The sequence below is a fragment of the Sebastes umbrosus genome, chromosome 5 (genome assembly GCF_015220745.1).
Source record: "Sebastes umbrosus isolate fSebUmb1 chromosome 5, fSebUmb1.pri, whole genome shotgun sequence".
Taxonomy (NCBI): Eukaryota; Metazoa; Chordata; class Actinopteri; order Perciformes; family Sebastidae; genus Sebastes; species Sebastes umbrosus.
In genome coordinates, this window is record NC_051273.1 from 16529019 (window position 1) to 16548418 (window position 19400).

Consider the following 19400-nt stretch of genomic DNA (forward strand, 5'->3'; position numbering starts at 1 on the left):
AGCACATTATAGATGTCAGCTTCATTATATTTTGCCCAGAGATACAAAAACCAACCATTATTCCTACACTGAAATATTACCTGGCCCCAGGTTGTCTGTATATCAGTTAGTTTGGGGTCATTTGATTAGACACAACTTTATTCAGAGGTTCCAGAGTATTAATATAGCAGCAAACGACTATTGTCTATGTAAAGATATAGAGGAGTAATATCTACCTGAGCAGAGAATGAAGTCACTCCCTCTGTGAGTGATGTAATCCGAGATTCTCTGTGCTTTGTTTACAAGGCCGGGCTGGCTGCGTACAGTATGCCTTTTATTGCATGAGAGTGTGCCCCACTGGCTAGCTCACGGCCGCCAATCTGCACTGCGCTCATATGGCGGTTACAGCTGATAACGCCGTTCCGACCAACGACGTCGTCTCGGAAGTGTGGTGTCCACCCTCCGGTTCCCCCTCAGGTAAACACTGTCAGCTCTGTTGCTGTAGTTTGCACTGTTAGGGCTGTTAGCACACCGGCTCAGCCGTCGCCGTATTGAGAGGCAACAGAAATGCTCTCAATTTCAATTTCAATCTCAGTCACGTTTAGCACCTTTTAAGGTTATGCACCATTTGAGCACAACATAAAATCGAGCGTAGCGTTAGTTCAGGCAGGCCATGATGTCAAGCTCTGCTCATAAGATGGCGATCAGCTGATAACAGCTGATCTTAAGCCAGCCCAATCAGCTGATGCATCAGCTGACAGATCAGCTGATTCCTCTCTATGCATTCATTGGTCAATTTCATACAGGGCGCCTTATTTAAGCTGCTTCAGCCAGCCTACCGTTGCTGCTTCCTCTACAAGCCGCTCGCAACCCACCTCCACCCCACCACCTCCTTTTAATACTGTTCTAGGGCTGGGCGGTATGGCCTAGGATAATATCGCGATATTTTAGGCTATATCGCAATACACGATATATATCGCAATATTTTCAAATATCCTCTAAGCACTTCATAAATGCTCAATTTAACCCTTTGATGCATACAATCACACCAATATTATGATCTTGTAGTCCCTGCAGCATATGTCTGCATTAAAATCTCTGTTGATATTCATTAGTGGTTCTTTGGAACAATTTTAATCTTTCATACAAAAAGGGTTGGCTTGGAAACATTACATGACAATTTGTGTTCGATGTTCGCGATGTAGTCGTTTTCTGTACCGCGCGGGGGACAAGCCGCGATACATCGACTATATTCGATGTGTCGCCCACCCCTAACTGTTTATGACTTAATCAATGTCAATTCTGTTGTCATTGATTCCGGCTCTGTTCTGCACCCAGGGGGGTCTTTGCTGCTGCTCTCCCTGCCTTTGGCTTTCCATGTGTGCACATGGAAGGGCAAGGAGGAGTGCTCTCCTTGCCTCATGCTACCACGTAGGCTCGTGGATCCACGCATGCGCGTGGATGGGCAGGGAGGTCCCAGAGCAGAGCCATACCGCCAAATATAATGTATATATTACTGCAATGTAATAAGTGTCTTTGACTAAAGTGGTCCTGACTGAACTAAAATTGTTATGGTTTAATAACTATAGTTTGACACAGGACCCCTCTAGAAGATTACTTAATAATGTGGCATCTGATTGATATTGTACGTTTAAATATCTAATCACATTACCAAAAAAAGAAAAAAACAAATGGCACAAAGTGAACCTGGTACAGGCGTCCCCTTTGCCTGGTTGGTAATCCAACCTTTGCCAGAACCAGCTCACATTTGGTCTACTGATGCCAACACACAGCTGCCATCAACCTGACTTGGCTGGCTTCCTGGGAGATCCCTTTTAAAACCAGAAACCAAATAGTACAAAAACGGTTGTTATATATAACTAAATCAGGCTCTTATTGCTGAGTTTGTCCCATAAGAGCTCCTCATGTAGCCCACCGTGGTCCCATTATTAGCTCAGCAGACTGTAAAATGGTAAAAATTAATAATATAGCCTACTAATGTTAAGAGAGACCAGCAGCAGTTGCCAGCGAGTTATCTGTACCCTGCAAGTACCCAGATGGCCTGTGTGTATTTATAGTGTGTTGGTTAAATCTGCTGCTGTTGGAACCACAAACGCCACAGGCTCCTTCTTTCCGCGTGGCAATTAAACAGCACACAGCTGATGTTGGTTGAAAACCACATACCTACAAAATGGTTTTAAAGAATCCTCATTTTCTGAGAATCTACGACGGTTAAATGTGTTTTTCTACCTACTATCACAGTCCCAGTGTTCCCAGTGACCATGTAAACACCTGATTTAAGTGGGAAGAAAAGCAAAACTGCAGCTACCGGTTTTTATTTTCTCCAATGACAGCAGTGACAATAAAGTAGCAGGTGTGTACAAGGAAATTGGGGAGCGTGCACGTGGTGTGTGGTGTGCGTGTGTGCATGTCGGAGATGCTTCATATGAGTTTTAAGGATAAATGGACGTCAAGCTGTGCCGACACAGCATGAGCACACTTAATCTCCTCAAGTGGAGAGTGTCAGTCAACACTGCTGGGGCAGATAAGGTGTGTGCTGGAATGTGAAAGTGTGTGTGTGCATTGGGTTGATTTCTGTTTGTGTTATGTGTGCACACGTGTTTTGCTGTGTATGTGTGTGTGCATTAAATCCTACAGGAGGTGTAGCATGTCTTTCTTGACAAGCATGATGAGCTCCCACCTTTCACTGCCACAGTAAACCTTAAAACACTCACGCGTCGCCGTGTTTCCATCACTTTTGGGGACAATGCATTGACTTACATTCATTTCCTGGAGACTTACCCTAACCGCTACTAGCCTAATCCTAACCTTAACCTGACATTAACCTAAACCTAACCTCACCCCAACCTTAAACCAAGTCTTCATCAGTGGGCTACCTCCAGGTCTGAAAAGTGAAGCTAATGATGAAGTACCTTAAACTTGCATTCTTTCTAAGAAGCTCTTTAGCCAGCAGGGGGCGACTCCTCTGGTTGCAAAAAGAAGTCTGATTGTTGATTTATTACCTCAGTAAACATTGTAAACATGAGTTTATGGTCTCAATCGCTAATTTCAAATCATCTTCAACACAGCATGATGTTCATTTAGTAAATTATGGTCCCATTTAGAGTCAAATAGACCATAAAGCAGGGCATGGCTACCTTGTGATTGACAGGTCGTTACCATGGCGTTGTCCGGTCTGGGAGTTGTCCTTGCTTTCGTCTTACAACTTTAATCATTTTACAGTGTGGTTTCAGTTCATGAAAGTTTATTTGGTTGCCTAAAAATGTCGTATTCAGCATTCGGTTGTACTTAGCTCCACCCTCTTGTGTCACTTCTGCTTGCAAAAAACAAAGATGGCGACGGCCAAAATCGCAAACTCAAGGCTAACAAACGGCAGTCCACAAACCAATGGGTGACGTCACAGTGACTATGTCCACTTCTTATATACAGTCTATATGGTTTTCACCCTAAAATGTAATGATTTACGTTATGGGGACGTGCATTTTGTCCCCAAAAGGAAGGCGAGTCCCCACAACATGAGTAATACATGCACACAAACACACACACACCACATACACTGTCATACTGTACCTCACTGTTAAAGTGTAAAATGCTAAATTTAGAAACCTTCTCCGGGATTGTTTGATCACCACTCCTGCACACAATTTTCACACTTTTTAATGTTTTTCTTTTTTCTTCTATTTGTTGTTGATGGTGAAGTATTAGTGGAGTGTGTGTGCGTGTGTGTGCGTGTGTGTGTGTCTCTGCAGCTTCTCGCTAAATGTTCAGCGACATTCGACTGACTGACAGAAGTAGGTCTGTGTGAAAACAGCTCTTCCCTCTCTGGCTCTTTTCCTGGTGAGATCTCCTCCTCAACATCTTCCTCACAATCATGGAGAGGTGTTTCACTCCTCTTCCTCTCCCTCGGTCTGTATTTCTCCTCACTCTGCACTTCGCAATGTTGTTTCCATCCTTTCTTTCTTTCTTTCTGTCTTTCTTTCTTTCTTTCACTTGTACTTACAGTGTTTGCAGCCTCTCTGCTCTGAGTGAGAGTCATCAAATGAAGATTAAAGACGCTTCTGTTTCCACTGACAAGCACACACCCACACACTGACTCACACACACACACACACACACACACGCACACACACAGATAAGAACACACACAAGGACACACATACATGCTGGAGTACACATGCAAAAAACTTTCATGCACACACATACACACGCTCGCTCGCCCCCTCGGGAAACCTTACACAATTATGGCTAGAATGGGATTCATTCTCAGCCTTCAACAACTCATTAACTGCATATTGCAAATCGTACGTTTCAGCAGAAAGCATTGATGAGGAACAGCGAGAACGGGGGCTTTGGGAGAGGCCGGCATCATTTTTAACGTGTGTTCAGAATTTATTAGCATATCACATATAGTACACTGTATGTATATTATACATGGAGGGATAGGGAAGGAATGGCAGCAGTGCTTTTTTTTAAAGACCTGCAGGTCAAATATCTGCAAATGTTTAGCCTTTTTTTTTAATCTGCATGAAATCCAAGGTAGGTAGAGTTTGTCGTATAAGAGCAATCCAGATATGTTGTTAAATACTAATACATACAGCATACCGCTTTGTGTGTTCCACCATCTGCCACCATTACTGCGATGGCAAGTCTGTGTCTACTGACCGTGTTAACTGGTGAATTTGTGTTGGACTTTCAGCAGAATGTGCCTGTTGTTGCTCATAGTATCTTACGTATGGTTGGCGTAGATAATAAACAGATGAGTAGCCTATATTAAAACTGATTGAAGTAAAATTGAAGGTTTTTCAAAGGTTTTTTTTGACACAGTTGCCGTCACTACGAGCAACCACGACGCATTTGGCTGATAGTCAGCAGTTAACACGGTTAGCAGACACTTTGTACGTGTTCTGTTCGTGATGCCGACTGAATGATGTTTACTTTGTGGTTATTGGTTGCCCTAGTTAGTTCATCTAACGTAATATTTCACAATAAGTGTGTCAGTGTACTGACTTGACTATGACTTGCCCCAAACTGCATGTGATTATCATACAGTGGGCATGTCTGTTAAGGGGAGACTCTTGGGTACCCATAGAACCCATTTTATTCACATGTCTTGAGGTCAGAGGTCAAGTGACCCCTTTGAAAATGGCCACGCCAGTTTTTCCTCGCCAAAATTTAGCGCAAGTTTGGAGCGTTATATAACCTCCCTTGCGACAAGCTAGTATGAGATGGTTGGTACCAATGGATTCCTTAGATTCTGGTTACATATGATACCAGTATCTTCACTCTAGCTTTAATTCTGAGCCCACTACAACCTCAGAAAGATCGATTGCGTTAATGTATTAAAGAAATTTGTGACGTTAAAACAAATTTGCGTTATCGCGTTAACTTTGACAGCCCTAATAGAAAGTAAAGGTAAAAGAAGAAAATTGTACAATTGGACAGCTTGCATGCAAACGTTGCACGTATTGTAGGGAGGAGCCACTGCAGTAATGGTGACTTCCCCGGATTTGTGTATAATAATCACATAAAGTACATAAAGACACATAAAGATAAAATACACATAGAGTTTCAACCACACAGATCCAAGAAGTTGGCTAATGTAAACCGTAAAAAGTATTCCCAAACTACTTTGTCTGATCTGCGTACTGAGTATACTGGACTGTTGGCAATTTGAATATTTACTAAAGTATATATTGTCATTCAGACGTCCTTGGCTTTGCACAACAAATACCAAATCTCTTGAGAGCAGTTAGGAAGACAAGTGCAGAACCTGAAACAGAAACACAAAATGCATCCACATCTTTGGATCTTCTGTATGTTTCTCCCTGTGATCTTGTTTGAGAGGTTTTCTTATCGGTTTGATTGGGGAGAGAAGTTAGTGGTTTGAGAGCCGAGCAGAGACAGGGAGCGCTGCAGCTGCAGCAGGCTTCAGCTGATACGTGACCAGCTCATTAAAGTTTCATTGGCTCTTTGTTTCCCCTTTGGGTTATCCTTCACAGACCAGGTACTCTCACTCACAGGAGCTCAGTCAGTGCCCACGCATCGCTGTGTGTGTGAGAATATGTGTTTTCCTCTTATGACACACCCTTCTCAGTTGAGCTGGAACAAAGAACGGAAATGTTGTCTCTCAAAAACATACTAGCAAACTCACACACTCGTTTATTTAGCCCCTGTATTTGTGTCGTCCACCAGCGACAGTTTTAACTGATGAAAGCAGGCAGAAGTAAAATGGAAAAATGGCTTTTCTGCAATGTGAGACACACACCGCACTGATGAATCTCAAATTAGCACATCCTTTCTTACTGGTGTTTTAATTGAAGATGGGAGATGTGATAGGTTAACCGTGTTGTTAGTGCAGCTTGGTGGAGCAGGAGGTGGGTGATCCCGTGACGTTTCCTCTAGCGCCACCATGAGGTTGACAGTTTGGGCTTTTAGTAAAACATCTTGAAAACTATTGGATGGATTGCCATTAAATTAAGTACAGATATCCATGGTGCTATGACTATTAATTGTATTGATGTTGGTGATGCCCTAACTTTCACTTTTTGTGCCACCAGCAGGTCAAAGTTTTCAATTATCCTGTGAAATATCTCAACATGTACTAGATGGATTGGCAGAACATTTAGTAGATATTTATGTTCCCCAGAGGATGTAACCTAGTGACTCTGGTGATCCCCTGATCTTTTCCTCCGATACCACCAAAGGTTGACATTTGTGTTTTTTAGCAAAATCTCTCAATAACTGTTGGATGGATTGTCATGATGAAATGTGGTTCACACATTAATGTCCCCCTGTTACCACTTTGGTGATACCGTCACTTTCCATATAGTGCTATAGTCATATCTAAAGTTTGATTTGGTTTATGACCAAATACCTGCAACACTAGTGACATTCCCATCAGCCTCAGTTGTACTTCATGTTTAGTGCTGATTAACAAATATTAGCAGGCTAACATGCTAAACTAAGATTGTGAACATGGTAAGCGTTATATCTACTTAACATCATGTTAGCATTTCGCTCACTGCTGTGACAAAATATAGCCTCACAGAGCTGCTAGTATGACTGTTGACTCTTTGTCTTGTTGAAGAGAAAGTTCGGGGGTTTTAAAGTGGGGTTGTGTGAAGTCTTTCCGATGGAGAACTGAAAGTGAAACTTATCTATGCTCTCTTCAAAGCCACCAGACTCCACTGCCAAAAACAGCATAGATAAGTTTTACTTTCAGTTCAGTTCCCCGTCGGAAAATAAGACGAGTAAATAAAGTATAGCGTAGGCTACAATTAAACGGTTATTGATTTTTTTCTCTTTTGCTCTTTAAACTATGTCACCACACTCCCGGCGCACTTTCTCTGAGCGTTTACTGTTGCTGCGGATGAGTTTACGTTGTAGTTAATGGAAAAGCCAGTGCGATTCTCCTTTAATCCGGCGGTAAAAGGTGCCTTGAGCAACGGTATCGAATGTAGTAATGAGTGTGCATGGTGTAGTTTTGCAAGCTGCCATTTAAAAAAATTGGGGTTGAGTGAATTAAAAAATTGCGGTCTCTATTGACGTCAGAATGGCTATTTAAAAATGGCAGGTTTGTGCATGATGTCCCGTGTCGCGCTAGTGACGATTCTCTCTGACCAATCATCGGTCAGCAGTGTTTTAAGTCCACTTTCTAGTATCAGCTCAGCTCGCTTGGAACCTCGACCGCGGTGGTACCAAAAATAGAGTGGTTCTATTCGTACCATCCACAACTTTTGCTAATGGAAACACAAAAATAACGGCTTTAATGTGCAACAAACTAAACTGAACTGAACTGCTTGGTGGAAAGGTAATACACTGACTATGGATTAGTACGTCATACTACCCCACTTCAAAACACCCCAAATATTCCTTTAATGCATTAGATTTATAAGAGAAAACCTGCGTCTGACTGAGCAGAAGACTGACTGACTGACTGAGGAAAATATCCTCAAGTTTCAAGTGAGAGGTAACTTCTGCCAAATTGGCAAAAATGAAAGAAAATGTATGGATTTATTTCCATCATTACCTCGGGGATGAAAGGAAAGCAAAACAGTTTTTTTCTGTGGGTTTAAACAAACATGATGAGCTGGATAGGCTTCTTTCACAGCTGCTGTCACGTGGCTTGTACTCGCTCAGGTAATAATGTGATTGAATTAGGGTGTTGGAAAAATCTCTCCTCTGGGTCTTGGCAAGCTCGGCGCAACGTTTCCCGAGTGTATTTGACAATTCGTTTACGGAGCCAAGAGTTATTTTTTCCGAGACAGGTGTTACTAGGTAGATCATTATCAAAGTAGCGGCGTCCTCCTCTGACGCATAAATGCTCAAACGGGTGTCAAGTGCAGAAACAGACGCTGAGGGTAGGCGTTGTTGGTGCTGGTCCTCCAGGATTAGAGTGGAAAACAACCCACAGCACTACACACACCAGCACAGAGTAGAAGAAGAAGAAGAAGAAGAGTGATACATTATGTTGTTTTGCTCTGTGGATCTTTTCTAAATTGAATTGAGAAAAGTGAAGATAACAGGAGAAGTGAGGAGAAGAGATGAAGAGGAGAAAAAGAGGGAAACTGGGTCAGGCAGGAGAGTGAGGAGGTGGGGCAGAGGGGAGGACTGGACTGTAGAAACATTATTGACACCCCCCTCCTCTCCTCCCTCCTCCTTCCCCCCTCTAGCATCCACCCCCAGTCTCTGACCAGCAATTACACCTCTCCAAATTATGATCTATACCGGCAGAGTGGACCTGACCAAGGATGGAGATAGATGGAGATAGATTGAACTCTATCTCCTCCCTCTCCCCTCTCTTTCTCTCTTTCTCTCTCTCTCTCAGGTTTGCCGATGGAGACAGATGGCGCGGGGCCCCTGGCCTCGGCCCCTGCAGATTGATTATTGATCAGGAGGACAGAGATGGATCGAGGGGTGGAGAGGACACCGAGGAGCGGGGAGGGGAGGCGGAGGTGGAGAAGTGGGAGGATTTCAAGGAATTTATGTTTTTAAGAGTGGGGCTAAAGGATGGCAGGATGGGGAGAGGAGGAGGAGAGTGAGGAGGGTGAGGATGTGGGTACAGCAAAAGGTTTTCTTTAGCTCAGCCATCACCTTGAGAGGGAGCTATTGACTAAGCTCCAGATTCATAGCCAAAAATCTAAAGTGTTTTGGATTCTGTTCAGGATTTCCAAGTTATAGCTCATTCTTCGTCAATGAATGCACCACACTCACTTTAAATGGACGTTAATCACTGGGTGCACTTGCTGAATATATAAACTTTTTTTTATGAATGAAGTAAAATAACTTTATGATGAGACTTGCAGGTTGAATTTAAAGGAACAGTGTGTAGGATCTGGTGGTATCTAGCAGTGAGGTGAGCAGATTGCAACCGATTGAAGCCTCTCCCGTGTGCCATTCGTGTTGGAGAGGTATGGTGGCCGACGCGAAACGCGAATGGCCACATCTAGAGCCATTTGGAGCAGAGCCAGTAGGTAGTGTGTGTGTGTGAGTACGTGGGAAGTGAGTGGTGAAGCAAGAGAGAGAGAGCGGCGGTGATGGGAGTGAGTAACGTTATCGACTCTGACCAAAACAGGAAAAGTAAAGTACATCTTGTAGTGTACTGTTTAGCTGTGAAATGAGAAAGTTTGTGACCCGGCAGCCCTGTTGAGATCAGTTGAGGAAATACCAAGCACCGCCCACCAGCCGGAGTAAACTTTCTCATTTTACAGCTAAACAGTACACTACATGATGTTTCTGAAAACATTTGAGGTGAGAAATAGACATTACAGTAACAGAATATTGATTCATGTTTGATCTGCGCTGCCTAGTTTGACCGATGATTGGAATTCGCAAGTAATTGACAGCTGCCTCTGTTGAATGAACAGCCAATAGGAATGCATTCTCTGTGAAATGACCTGTGATTGGCCAAAGTCTCCCGTAACGGGCTAGATTTTCTAAAGACTGAAAACAGAGCCATGAGGAGGTGCAGAAGTCTAGTTATCTCTCAGAACACTTGAATTAAATTATGCTGAAAGGTTATTATGGAATTTTCTGCCCAGTGATGCCAAAAACATTCTGCGTACTGCAGGTTTAATTTCTGTTTAATAAATGAAAGCTATACAGCATCAAAGTCATATTCAAAATGTCTTTTTTTACATTGTCTACATGTCAGTGTAGGCTAGTTGTGTGTGTGAGTGGCTGCCCCTGTGTTGTGTTGATGCGTTAGGAAGGTGAAGCCGTCTCCCCCTGCCAGACAGATGGCTATCAGCGAGGCTCCAGAGAGTTGAGTGCTGCTTTACAGCGGAGCCAAGAGGTTAAGCTGCAATCTTCACTGTCTTCTCTCTTATTTTCCCCTCAGTCGCCACACCTTTCATCTGCTCTGTGAGCATTTGTGTGTGTGTGTGTGTGTTTGTGTGCTCATTTACTCCCTTTGCACTCCTACAGTATGTGTGAATATCAGTGTGCGTGATAAAGGAACAGAAGGAGCCTGTTGGCTGGTACGCGGGAGTGTGCTGGAGGCAGATACTGGAGGAAATAAACGACATGCAGGCAGCTGCCCAGCTCAAAGTTTACACTGGGTGCCATCACTGACGGCAACTCCTGACTGTGTGTCCTCCCAAAGTCATTATTTAACTTAAAACGATTCTATTCATCTTCCAACATTTACCAAAGTGCACACAAACACCAGAGAAATACATCATTTTGTATATTTTAACTGTGTTCTGCTCTCTTCTTCTTTTTTTCTTCTTCTCTCTTGATTTCCAAGGTGGTTCCGACACATCCATATGTACTCCAGCCCCCAGGCAGAGTGGGAGTAGTGTCCCAGGAGGAAGCATCTTTGTGGGCTTCAGGGAGTGGGAGGAGTGGGAGGACTGGGTGGACGCAGGATGGACTTCTGGGTTGCTCCATTTGCCCCTGGAGGCTTTATTTAACCACCAACAGCCTGAAGGTAAGTTGCTAAATTAGGAATTGCCTGTGAACTTGTCTATTTTTGTGTACGATTTTTTTGATTACAACACACAGCATCTGCCAGAAGCATTTTTTTAGATAGTGCAGGGTTGAGTGTGATGATGTCATAACACAACATTTTCTCATACAACAGTTCGTATGATATCTCACGAAAAGTTATTCCTCATTTTTCGCACGTTTTCCAACGAATCTCCAGCAACACGTGACGCACGTGTCAATTTCTGCTTCAGTCTTTTCAAAATAAACTTCCGTCTTCACAGGAAACAACTTGGTTAGGTTTAGGCAACAAAACTATTTAGTTAGGTTTAGGAAAAGATTGTTGTTTCTGCTGCCCCCAAGTGTCAAACAAATCAGTTAAAGGTTCTCTATACAATATTCAGAGCACTAATATAGCAGCAAACAACTATTTATGTAAAGATATAGAGGAGTAATGTCTCCCCGAGCAGAGAACGAAGTCGCTTTACCTCTGTGTGTTGTAATCTGAGCTTCTCTGTGCTTTATTGACATTGTCGGGCCTGCCGTGCGTGCCTTTTAGTGCATGTGAGCGTGCCCAACTGGCTAGCTCACAGCCTCTACTCTGCTCTGCTCTCATACGGCGGTTACAGCTGATAACACCGTCCTGACCGACGGTGCCGTTGCGGAAGTGCCCACCCTCTGGTTCCCCCCCAGGTTAACACTGTTAGCTCGGTCACTATTGTTGCCGCTGTTTTCTCTGTTAGCACCGTTAGTGCCGTCGCCATGTTGAGAGCCATGCAGAGGCAATAGAAATGCTCCCAATCTCTCATTTATCACCTTTAAAACTGATGTAGAGACTAATTTGAACTGACAAGAGGAAGACGGTGCAGGTTTGGCGCTGGATGCAGGGTTGTGACACTGGTGCAAAGTGTCATATCAATGTGAATTCAACACACAAATGTTTTGTGGGACCGTGTAATGTGAGTGCATTGTTGCTGAAAATACATATCTGCATTCATATAGTATTTATTACATCATTTTTGTTCTTATCCACAGCCCATGAAACACAAGCTGGTAGACCAGCTCTCTACAATTTAGCTGGAGTGTGTAATACATCCTGACGTTTAGCAAGTTAGTGTTTACAGCGTTAAAAGGCTGCTTTCAGCCACATTACACATGCACATCTCCAGGATTGACTGTGTGGCAGTGGGGTTAATGAAGTTTCTCTCCGCTACGCCACAGAGGAGAATTATCTAGTGGAGCGGGAGATGGCTGGCTCTCTTTCTGAGTGTCAACAAACAGTGGGGGAGTCCTCCATAAACGACAAGACGTCGCTGGCCATATTTAGCTGCATTATGCTGCTGTCTCACCAGCATTTGGTGAGAATGTAATCGGTCTCGCCCCACACACGCAAATGAGTGCAGAAAAGAAAATGAGAGAATGTGCATATATAAACATCCAAGGAAGAGTTTCACCAGGATACACACCAACAAACATGCTCAATCATACTCCTAAATACATACACAAAACTTGGCTGGCCGGCTTTTAAGAAAGTTCCCCATCCCTCAGATCACAGTCGGGGGTGCGTAGATCCTTCCCCGAGTCACTGCAGTCAGTGAAGGATGGAGGGAAATTGTGCAAATTAGGTGAAGAGAAGAAGAGGATGAGAAAGTGCGCCGCAGAATACAAGTATAAAAGAAGTGTGAAATATCCTCAAGGCCTCCTGGTGTATCAAAGAGCACGGCCAGCTGTGTGTTTACCAGCTTACCAGCGTCAACAACACACACACACTCACACACACACACACACACATGCAAAGCCCTTAGATAATCACTGAGGAAATCTCTCCGCCGTCTTCCATTTAAAATAGATAGCATTTCTGTTGCTTTAAATGTATATAGAGATATAATTCCCATGGCAAGAAATGCAAGAATATGTGGAGAGACACTGCAAGAGAGAGGACGCTCTTCCAGGGATGTTTGTGTATATGGATATGTACATGCTATCAAAAGAGTTTGTTGTGAAAGAAATGTTTTATTCACTTTTCCCCTCCTGATGTTCCTTTCTGAGAAACTGTTTTTTTTCCCCGTTTACTGAGAGAAAACAAGCCTGACCTGAATGAGACGAGCAGAGAGAGAGAGAGAAAGAGAGAGAGAGAGATGGTAAACATTTGAAGCCAAGCACATAATGATAGACAACATGGAAGAACTGTGGGTGCAGGAGAAGTGTGTGTGTGACTCCACCAGCCAGGAGTGCTGTGTGTGTTGTTGTGGATCTGAAGTGACACATCCCTTTTAAGTCCTTGCAGGGGGTGGATAGTGTAGGTTGTAGGGTTGTGGTGTGTGTGTAGGGGCAGAGGGGAGACAAATTTCTCACCCATATTTGATGTGAGTTGTGGTGTGGTGCGTTTTTATATATATATATATATATATATATATATATATGACTCGCTGTTGTAACGGCCGCTGTGAAAGAGACAAATGCTTTTCTCTTTTCAGGAAAACTGGGGGTAACACTCCCTCGTACACACACACTGTTAGGAATACAAATCCACAAATAAATTCTGTACAAGTGTGGAGTCCTAATGTGAAACTCGGTGCATCCATTTTGAAAAAAAACAAAAAACTCACCCTGTAGTTCATCTCTAAGAATATAGATGATCCCTTCAGTGAAAGTGATTTGTTTTGTAAACCAAGGACTCATTTATAAGAGTCAACAGTAAACAACAAACATAACCGGACCTGTATTAAGATATATTATGTTGTAAGAGTAGATGTGAAGAACATATTTTTTTAAGAGTCCCTTTTGTCAGTGATGAATATTTGACATTTTCCTGTCTGGTCGCTGCCCTTCGCAGCAACAAATTGTCGTAAAAGTGTTGCTATTCATCTGCCCCGAAGATACACCCAATGTCACAACAGTTAATGCTCCTATCGCCATGAAAGCAATTTACCCATATTGCACAATGTATTCCTTAGCCTCGGTAAACGTGTAAGTTTAGCTATTCAAATCCTAATGTAAAATATGAGGTGTTTTTTTTTATCTTCCCCTGCTTTTACAGTCACCTCTCCCTCAATCTCCTCCCTAAAAGGTTGACAGTGATGAATGTCCCTGATAGATGTATGCATTGCTTCACACTGTGAGAGGTGTCAATACTGTAACACGGGATGACAAGCCTATCCTCTCAGTCGGAGCAGCTTTTGTCTCCCTTTGCTGTATCTCTTTCTTTTCTCTTTGACTCTCTCTTTCTCCACACTGCCGCCGTAGAGGGAAGAAAATGGGAGGTGCAGATGCTCCTCTGAATAAGAATTTAGGAGGAGCTCGATATTGTCTGCGAGCTTGATGAAAGCAGGGAGAAGAAAGACTGGGGGACTAAAGGAAAAGGGTGAACAGAATAGAAGAAAAGGGTAAAAATAAATTGTGAATAATGTATATTGCTGGCCTCCTAATGCTTTGCTGTTTAATACCGGCCTAAATCCCTCAACTTCTCGTAAAAACTTCAACAATTTCGCAGTCGAGTAATCTTCCGATTTAATAACCTTAAGCTTCCCTAGCTCCATAAATCTGACGTTCTTACGCCTTCCTCTACCCCAACCTCGCCCTCCCCTCCTCGTCCTCCCCTCCTTCCCTCCCTCATTCCAAGCCTCTGTGCATTTTATCTCCATAATAGCACAAAGCGGCGCGAGCAGCCTCGGTGGGAGAGATAAGGGAAATTCCTGCCCGTATTTTAATAGCTTCGCTCAGCTATCTCTTCCTACCAACTCCTCAGGAGCTGCCAGCCAGCACACTCACCTTGGACGCAGCACCCAGAGGAGAATCCTACAGAAAGGCATGACTGCTGAACGCCTGCTGTGTGTGTGTGTGTGTGCGTGCATGTGTGTGTGAGTGTTGAGTGCTCGTGTGGGAGTGTATGCCTGTAACTATGTTTGTGTGTGCATTAGTGTCAATAAATGCATCTGAATGTGTGCTTATACATTATATACTGTATGTGTGTTGTTTAGTGTGTTGTAACCTACTGTACCTTTGACACATTTCCACGGAGCTACTTAATGACTTTTTTCTTCATTAGCCCTGAAAGGGAAATCCCAAATCAACTGTGTTAAATCCCAGATTACATTCATTATCAATATGTATTTAATTATGCTTACAATATCCACAAATATAACAGTATGTTAAGGTATGCAAATAAAACGTTTTGTTATAGTTAGGATAACACCTTTGGCATTGGTAAATATTTAAACGAATAGTATTGGTTTTGGTCATCCAAGGCTATGGCATCATATCTTAACACATCACTTGCACGTTGTTATTCTTTGCCTCGCTACGTGTGTGTATGGAGCACGCCATCCTGCATGTTGGCATTGAACCAGCCCAGTATCCCTAATTACGTTCATATTGGACAAATCTGCAGGCCACAGACTTCCAGTGCCAATATTCAGTTTGAGTGCAGGAAGTATTGTGCCCTTTAAGGCCCCTCTACACTGTGCAAATGTGTTGGCAATCGTGAGAGAAACATGGTGAAAGCTTTTATAGTCATTCCAAAATGGGGATCTTAGACTGTGTGAGATGCGTCCACTAGTGTCGGCCGATTTAGAGCTTTCGAGAACGAAGAGAAGATGTGTCAGAAATCTTGGACCAAAATCCCACAATGTGACTACGACCCACTTTTACAAACCAACCAATCAGAATATGCCATGAAATGATGAAGCGTAGCGTAATGCTACTGCTAAACGTGTTTATCATTGCAAAATCGGCATTTCATGTTGCCCACTTTCCCTGGACGCGACCATCAATATATCCTCTTCCTCTTTTAAAGGTGCTGTATACAACATCCAGAGCATTAATATAGCAGCAAATGTAAAGATATAGAGGAGTAATGTCTACCTGAGCAGAGAATGAAGTCAGTCTCCCTCTGTGTGTGTGTTGTAATCTGAGCTTGTCTGTGCTTTGTTGACATTGGGACATCATATTCGTGCATGTGAGCGTGCCCCACTGGCTAGGTCACGGCCGTCACTCTGCACTGTGCTCATACGACGGTTACAGCTGATAACACCGTCCCAACCAATGGTGCCTTTGTGGAAGTGTAGCACCCACCCTCCTGTTCCGCTTCACGTTAACACTGTTAGCTCTGTCACCACTGTTGCCACTGTGTTCACTATTAGCCTTGTTGCACTGTTAGCTGCGAGCGACTAGCTCAGCCGTCGCTGCGTTGAGAGCCGTGCTGAGGCAATAGAAATGCTCTCAATCTCGCATTTAGCACCTTTAAATGTGATTTTCAAACTGTGTTCATGTTTTTGTTCATTGTGAATAAACGGAACAAGCAGTTACAGAAACCTTCCCTCCCATCCCCAATAACGCAACATTTTCTGTAAAAAGAGAATATTAACAAGCATAATATTGAATATAAACATGTATGTAAAAATAAATACATAATAACATATATAAGAAATAAAATGTACAAAAGTAAAAAATATTCAAACAAATAAATTGATAAAATAAAATAAATTCAAAATCAGAGGCATACAATCCAGTCATCATCCTATTTTCCCTCTCTATTCACAACCATGAAAACTTTAAACATAAACTTTATTGTATTTGTCAGGTACATACAGGTACATACATGACATTTGAACATTTAACCCATCCTTTGGAGCAGTGAGCTGCTGTGAAGTGCCTGGGGAGCAACTTGGGGTTTAGTGTCTCGTTCAAGGACACTTCGACATGCAGACAGTAGGAACCGGGCATCGAACTGCCAACCTTGCGGTGCAATACAAAAAAGCAATCCTTGTCTGATCACAGACATCTACACAGTCCGGTCATTCATAAAATGTAAGAAAGGCATCCACAGCATCAAAATCCTCAACTTTACCTCTTACTATGTCAGATTTTTCTAATGCCAAACTCCTTAATCCATTGACTAGAATTAAGACTCTGAATATCCTCCCATTTTAAAGCAATTACAAGTTTGGCTTGTAACAGACATAAATGTATCTGGAGCTTCTGACACTCCCACATAGGCCTACGATGAAACAGAATACCAATTTTTGTCATTACATTTAATACTGCTGTCAGGATATTGGGATTAAAATGGTGTAGTACAACAGGTGTAATGTAAGTCCTCCTCCTTGTTTTGGTGATTTTGGATGTGAGCAGATCTCATGTCTCTGCTTGCATTTGCTTATTTGTTTTTGTCAAATTATACCATAATGCCATGGTTCACCAGACATTCATCGCACCATCTGACATGCCTCAAAATTGATATCGTACAGTCTGGCACAGATCGCGACCGAGATCATTAGAGCTATCTCACGCAGTGTGACATTGAATGAACTTGTAAGATTGTCGTTATCGCACAGTCGGTAGGCGCTTTAGCAAGGCAGAAAGTAAGAGTATGGAGGTCAGGGTGGTGGACGGCTTATAATGTGCTCAGCTCTTTGGCAAGAAAGCAGAGTTCGCATCTCGTCTCAGACCTGCAACTGTTACTTCTGTCTTTTCTGAACCTTAAGCTTTAGTCTTTTAACTATATCTTAAACATAGTGTATTGATCTTTCCTTACTTTAATTATACAGTAGCTGGCATGCATGGATATTGTAGAAAGAAATTTAAAATGTCGGCATTGCACCTGGTCTACATGTGCCTCCGACCAACCAGTAGGAGTCGCTAGTGCAGTGACAATAAAATGATCCCTCAGTGCCTTCACACTGCTAATTGTCTTTTATGGAGCGCCAAGCCAAGCCGGAAGCGCTCCGGGAACGATACATCTTAAGAGTCAAGGACACAGACCTCAGCGTTCTTTAATTTTTTTTTGGTCTTGTGGGCCGAGCCAGGTAAACAGTATGCTACTGTCCCAACAGAATCAGCCGGTAATGGCATTGTTACCTTCTGGGACCACTTACAGTAAAACCAGCACCTGTTTTTGGAGTCCAGGAACTTAATTCAATTTAATCTCTTGCACTGAGAAATTAATGAAATCATCAGAGACAAATTGTGTTTTAGGTTTTCGCCACTGTAGCTGATGTTATTATCCGGAGTGCCTCACTGTAGGTGGGCAGGTAAATGACCTGCTGAAGGAGATTTAGGACACGGGACAAACGGCTGACGTTGAACACATGAGCTGCTGTATGTAGTTGCTGTGTACATATCGACTCACTTTGTCAGTGTTTGTGAACATACAGTACGTTTAGGTATCTGGAGTTCCTACCCACAAACTGTGAAATAAGACAACTCAGTCAGTTTTTTGTGGGCTGCCTAAATCAGAAAACATGTGATTCAACAAGCCATTCAGATTTGCCTCCCCTTCCTATGTCACATGCAGGCTCATTAGAATATATTGCCCACAGCTTGAGAACTACCATGGCAACAGCCCTGTCTCCTAAAAATTACATTTCCATACAACTAAACTGCATTCTCAATTACGTTTGTAAGGAAATGTATTTTGCCACGCATTTAATTTGTCTTTGACGTATCACACATGTGTTTGTAAGTCCGCAGCGAGTAATGTAGTACAACAAGCAACGGGCAGAGTAGGTGATGTAGTATATTGAGCGACCGTTAATGAAAGTGATGTGGTATAACAAGCAAGAAAGTCCACTAATGGTGGCTGGGTGGAGAGTTGGATGTGTCCAACAAACACAGGACTTTCCCCCAACAGGCTGCTGTTAGTGTCTTGTATGAAACATAGTCATTTTAAACAAAACCATGATGTTTTATTTACAAAACCTAATTAAGAAGTTTTGTTGCATTTATTGTTTTGTTTTATTTCAATTTACAACGTTAACCACATGTTTAAAACTGCAACCGTGACAAAATATGATTCCCTCGAAACGTTATTGAGAGTGCAGTTTAGTTGTATGGGAACGTACATTTTGTGGGAGACAGAGTTGCTTTGCAAAGGTGCACCATATTTTTCTTGCAAGCCAATCAGAGCAGGCTTTTTCTGGAGGGGGTCTTAAAGAGACAGGTGCTAAAATGGAGCGTTTCACACAGAGGATGAATACAGGTGTGGCGGTACTGAGTTCCCCAGACTTTAGTTGTTCAGTCAGAAGACTGAAAAACAGTTCCCATCCACATAATAATATCAAAATAAAATGCCTTCTTAATAATAATAATGAACAAATGCCTCTTCAATAATGAACAAATGCCTCTATATTAACAAACAATTAAGGAAACTGAAATATTGGTTTGTGTTTTTCCTTTTACCCTCCTTTAAAGTTTTCCCAAATAAAATACACTAAAAGAAATGGGTATAAAGGGTTTCATTGAAAATCAACAAATGAATAGAATACAAAAATACAGCCTGCAGGCGTTAGGCTATTGTAAGGCAAGCCAGCGGTTGCACAAATAGCACCTAATCGTCCCAGTGCAGGTAACCTAATTGGTTGGCACTTAACTTGTTTCCCCAACTAGGAGTCAACACTCTCAACAAACAAAACACAAAGATCACAGAATCCCAAAAGGGCCCAAAACAGACCAGAGTTTCTGGTAAAGCTGATAAC

At 42.6% G+C, this 19400-nt stretch overlaps 1 long non-coding RNA gene across 1 annotated transcript; it reads right to left on the minus strand.

Moving 5' to 3' along the window:
• Positions 1-1245: 1245 nt before the first annotated feature.
• On the minus strand, positions 1246-19348 carry LOC119488008. Its single transcript, XR_005206847.1, has 3 exons — positions 19338-19348; positions 6082-6099; positions 1246-1562 (listed from the first exon to the last, which is right to left on the minus strand). It is a non-coding gene; the product is annotated as an uncharacterized LOC119488008 (long non-coding RNA).
• Between the last annotated feature and the right edge of the window lie 52 nt (positions 19349-19400).